General features: G+C 49.2%; 1 long non-coding RNA gene across 1 annotated transcript; it reads right to left on the bottom strand.

The window, feature by feature from the left end:
• Positions 1-1,801: 1,801 nt before the first annotated feature.
• Positions 1,802-4,680, bottom strand: LOC136573539 (uncharacterized). Its single transcript, XR_010785892.1, has 4 exons — positions 4,412-4,680; positions 2,576-2,719; positions 2,217-2,315; positions 1,802-2,118 (listed from the first exon to the last, which is right to left on the bottom strand). It is a non-coding gene; the product is annotated as an uncharacterized lncRNA (long non-coding RNA).
• Positions 4,681-5,181: the final 501 nt, after the last annotated feature.

Here is a 5,181-nt window from a genome sequence, read left to right as displayed (position 1 = left end):
CCCCTTGCCACCGCAGCACGTGAATGTATGTATATGTTAGGAAGCAGCTTTCTGGAATGGACTTGCATTTGCATCCTACAGATCTGAGCCCACACCATCTACTGCTGAAGACTGTTGCTAATGACAGTTGTCTCACCCATCCCCTCTGGCTGTGGGAGGCCAACAGATTCCCGCTGTTAACCCTTTCCAGTCCAATGTCGGCCCTGCCCTGACATCATAATTTCCCTCCACAGCTCCAATGTCGGGGCAGGCCCGACACTGCAGTGCAGGAGTGGATCTGCACCCGATCGTCAGGCACATCGGGTGCAGATGCACTCCTGCACTGGTCCTCATCGAGGACTCCCGAGGAGAAGGCAGAAAGGGATTTTAATCCTTTCTGCCTTCTCCTTTACACATTACTTAGCGCTATGTAATGCATAGATTCTGGCCGGCGATCATGTGACCGCCGGTGTTACCTGACCCCAGCAGTCACATGATCGCCGAGCCGGGAGGCAGAAGGAGTACGGAAGACGCCGAACAGGTAAGCAGGTCCCTCCCTGCACCCTCCTGAACTCTGTCAGATCAGGAGGGTGCAGGGAAAATGTATTTTTTCTCACCCATTCTCCCCAGAACCAATTTATTTGGAGCTGGGGAGAATGGGTGAGAAAAAATAAATGGATTGGAAAGGGTTAATGCTTTGCATGCAACGATTGCTCTTATTTCATTAGGTTTTTGTATGTAATCAGATATACTTCAGTCTAAGCCGACCTGAGTATAAGCCAAGGTACCAACTTTTACCCCAAAAACCTGGGGTCAATTATTGACTTGAGTATAAGCCAAGGGGTAATATTAGGTACCTTGGCTAACACTGGGATCGGCTATACTCGAGTATGCATTGTGGCTGCTGCTACAGGCCAAGTGGGCAGTATTGTCCGGGTCTCCTGGACTCATGGTTAGTGTAGGGAATAGCGGTATAACCAGGAGCCATGAAGTTCGCCCGCTAGCTTCACGTTTTGTCTAAAATGTCAAGTAATACCTGTTCTTTATAATCAGCCTATCTGTTAGTAGTGGTTGCATTTTTGGCTTCTGTATGCAGTGTTTTCTATCTCTGTGTATTCTGTTCCGTCTCTGTTATATGCCATGCGTGTGTCCTGTTCTGTGGCTCCTAGGATCAGCTATGGCCCAGTTCCGAAGACCGCTGGGCCGCCCTCTTATTTGGGCGATGTCTATGCTTAGGTTGGGCCACTGTCGACCCCCCCCCTTTAGCACAGGGTTAGTTGCATGGATTACATTTTGGGTCCCATTTGTGCATACTAACATAACATTAGGGCCACAACGGGTACATTTCTGAAAACAATACAAACAGGTGTATCCATTTTGGGGTGTCAGTGCACATGAAAATGATGATTTTTGGTGGAAAAAAAACTTAGAATAGCACATTAGCCGAAATAAAGCCATATTATAATTTTTTTTTTTATCATAATTCCATTAATTCCTGAAAATGTGTGATCTAAATACTCCTGACACCCCTCAGTGAACACAAAGGGGTGTACTTTGTAAAATAGGGTCATTTTAGGGGGTATGTATTCTGACACCCACGAGCCTTTGCAATCTTGGCTCGGTGGAGGAAAAAGGATTTAGCAAAATGAGGAAAAATGAGGTTCAACTTGAATGTCTCCAAAATGGTTCCAAACAAAGGATGTTTTTGCAAATGTGCGTCCAGAATAAAGTGAACAGATGGAAATATATGTTGGCAAGGATTTGTAGAGTATGCTGCACATATGAGATATAACATTTGTAAATGTTAAAAAATTACAATGTCTTCAAAACTGTCAATATTAATTTTAATAAATATACCCAACTTCTAACTGCCCATTTTTACCACTTAAACGAAGTACAACAAGGCACAGAAAAAACAATGTAAGAATCACGTCGATTTGCAAACATGCCCATCTTGAAAGCGTTCTACTGAGCCAACATCTAGGACCGTCCTACTGAGCCAACATCTAGGAGCGTCCTACTGAGCCAACATCTTGGACCGTCCTACTGAGCCAACATCTAGGACCGTCAGTCTCTCTGCTGCTTCAACAACGATTGTGAGCAAACGCAGTGTGGTAATCTTGAAATACCTTAGATAACCTGTAAAGAAGAAAGAAAAAAGTTTGCAAGAAAATAAATAAAAGCTTAGTCTATCCAAAAATACCCCCCCCCCCCCCCCCAAAAAAAAGGTGAGTCACCGGCAAAAAGCAGTCCATAAAACGAAGGGGTTCAAGATTGCTGAACGTCGAGGGTCTCTTCACTGTCGGACAGCCTTCCCATTCTCAAGGACGTCAGATCTGCAGGAAATGATGAAAAATCAGCAGGTTAACAGTCACATCACACCAGTATTACTGATCCCTAGATCCGCTCCACCCACTTACATTGACCACTACTCCCCCAACCTGGTCAGAAGAATCAAGAATCTTATTTTTATATATATTATACACACACACACACACACACACACACACACACACGAAAACCTGCAAATATGCGCAAAATAAGCACGTATGAGCAGATGCACGCAATGAAAATTTTAGCAGATGCAGCAGCTTACCTCGACGAGTTATGTCAGCTTGTGTGCAAGCGAAGCGAAATTCTTCTCAAAACGCGTCCAAACGTCAGGATCATCTCCACACGCAAGTTTGCAAAAAAGCTCACAAATCTCGGGTGGCCGCGTCTCCACACGGAGCGCACAAATCTGCAAAAAAAGACAGGTTTCGTCAGGTGGCGTCGCGCAAATCTCAGGTGACGTACTCACCAGACGTGGCACACAGCGCATTAATCCCAGGTAGGTACTCACCACACAGCGCATTAATCCCAGGTAGGTACTCACCACACGTAGCGCACAGCGCATAAATCTCAGGTAGGTACTCAGCACACAGCGCATTAATCCCAGGTAGGTACTCACCACACGTACCACACAGCGCATCAATCCCAGGTAGGTACTCACCACACGTACCACACAGCGCATCAATCCCAGGTAGGTACTCACCACACGTACCACACAGCGCATCAATCCCAGGTAGGTACTCACCACACGTACCACACAGCGCATCAATCTCAGGTAGGTACTCAGCACACAGCGCATCAATCTCAGGTAGGTACTCAGCACACAGCGCATCAATCTCAGGTAGGTACTCAGCACACAGCGCATCAATCTCAGGTAGGTACTCACCACACAGCGCATCAATCTCAGGTAGGTACTCACCACACAGCGCATCAATCTCAGGTAGGTACTCACCACACAGCGCATCAATCTCAGGTAGGTACTCACCACACGTACCACACAGCGCATCAATCCCAGGTAGGTACTCACCACACGTACCACACAGCGCATCAATCCCAGGTAGGTACTCACCACACGTACCACACAGCGCATCAATCTCAGGTAGGTACTCAGCACACAGCGCATCAATCTCAGGTAGGTACTCAGCACACAGCGCATCAATCTCAGGTAGGTACTCAGCACACAGCGCATCAATCTCAGGTAGGTACTCAGCACACAGCGCATCAATCTCAGGTAGGTACTCACCACACAGCGCATCAATCTCAGGTAGGTACTCAGCACACAGCGCATCAATCTCAGGTAGGTACTCAGCACACAGCGCATCAATCTCAGGTAGGTACTCAGCACACAGCGCATCAATCTCAGGTAGGTACTCAGCACACAGCGCATCAATCTCAGGTAGGTACTCACCACACAGCGCATCAATCTCAGGTAGGTACTCACCACACAGCGCATCAATCTCAGGTAGGTACTCACCACACAGCGCATCAATCTCAGGTAGGTACTCACCACACAGCGCATCAATCTCAGGTAGGTACTCACCACACAGCGCATCAATCTCAGGTAGGTACTCACCACACAGCGCATCAATCTCAGGTAGGTACTCACCACACAGCGCATCAATCTCAGGTAGGTACTCACCACACAGCGCATCAATCTCAGGTAGGTACTCACCACACAGCGCATCAATCTCAGGTAGGTACTCACCACACAGCGCATTAATCTCAGGTAGGTACTCACCACACAGCGCATTAATCTCAGGTAGGTACTCACCACACAGCGCATTAATCTCAGGTAGGTACTCACCACACAGCGCATTAATCTCAGGTAGGTACTCAGCACACAGCGCATTAATCTCAGGTAGGTACTCACCACACAGCGCATCAATCTCAGGTAGGTACTCACCACACAGCGCATCAATCTCAGGTAGGTACTCACCACACAGCGCATCAATCTCAGGTAGGTACTCACCACACAGCGCATTAATCTCAGGTAGGTACTCACCACACAGCGCATCAATCTCAGGTAGGTACTCAGCACACAGCACATAAATCTCAGGTAGGTACTCACCACACAGCGCATTAATCTCAGGTAGGTACTCACCACACAGCGCACAAATCTTCCTCTCCCACGTTGTAAGTAGTATAAAAGGCTCCAACCATCAGCTTCCTCTGTAGATGCCAGCGCTCGGAATTCGCGGGCAAATTCAAGTATCGGTGACGTCACCGGTCACGTGAGGCGCGGGCACAGCTCTCATCGTGCACGGCAGCTGAACTGTACTGCTCGTGCACAATGGGAAGTCACATGGTGCCGATTCCAGCCACCTCATTGGCTGGAATCGGCAGCAGGAATAACTGAAGCGTAAACTACTAATATGCATACAGGTGTCACTGTACTTGTGGGGGGGAGGGGCAGGGGTGCCTTTAGTGTACTTGTGTGTGGACACTGTGGAGGGGGGGGGGCTGTAGAGGGCATTGTGGGGGGATACTGTGGAGGGCGCACTGTGGGGAAGGAACTGTGGTGGGGGCGCTGTGGGGAAGGAACTGTGGTGGGGGCGCTGTGGGAGGGCATTGTTGGGGGTGACTGTGGAGAGGGGAACTGTGGTGGGAGAATTGTGCGGGGTGCACTGTGGGGGGTGACACTGGAGGGGCATGTGTGCTGTGGGAGCACTGAGGGGGTTACTGTGGGGGGAGCACTGTTGAGGGGGCACTGAGAGGGGTCATTGTGGGGGGGTGCACTGTGTGTGGGCACTGTGGGGGGTGACACTGTGGAGGGGCATGTGTGTGGTGGGGGTTACTGTAGAGGGCACTGGGGGGGGAACATTGTGGGGGGGCGCACTGAGAGGTCATTGTGTGTGTGTGTGTGTGGGTCAT

The sequence above is a fragment of the Eleutherodactylus coqui genome, chromosome 1, assembly GCF_035609145.1.
Source record: "Eleutherodactylus coqui strain aEleCoq1 chromosome 1, aEleCoq1.hap1, whole genome shotgun sequence".
In the NCBI taxonomy this organism is placed as follows: domain Eukaryota; kingdom Metazoa; phylum Chordata; class Amphibia; order Anura; family Eleutherodactylidae; genus Eleutherodactylus; species Eleutherodactylus coqui.
The sequence above is the reverse complement of the archived record's forward strand: the minus strand, read 5'-3'. Positions and strand labels throughout refer to the sequence as shown.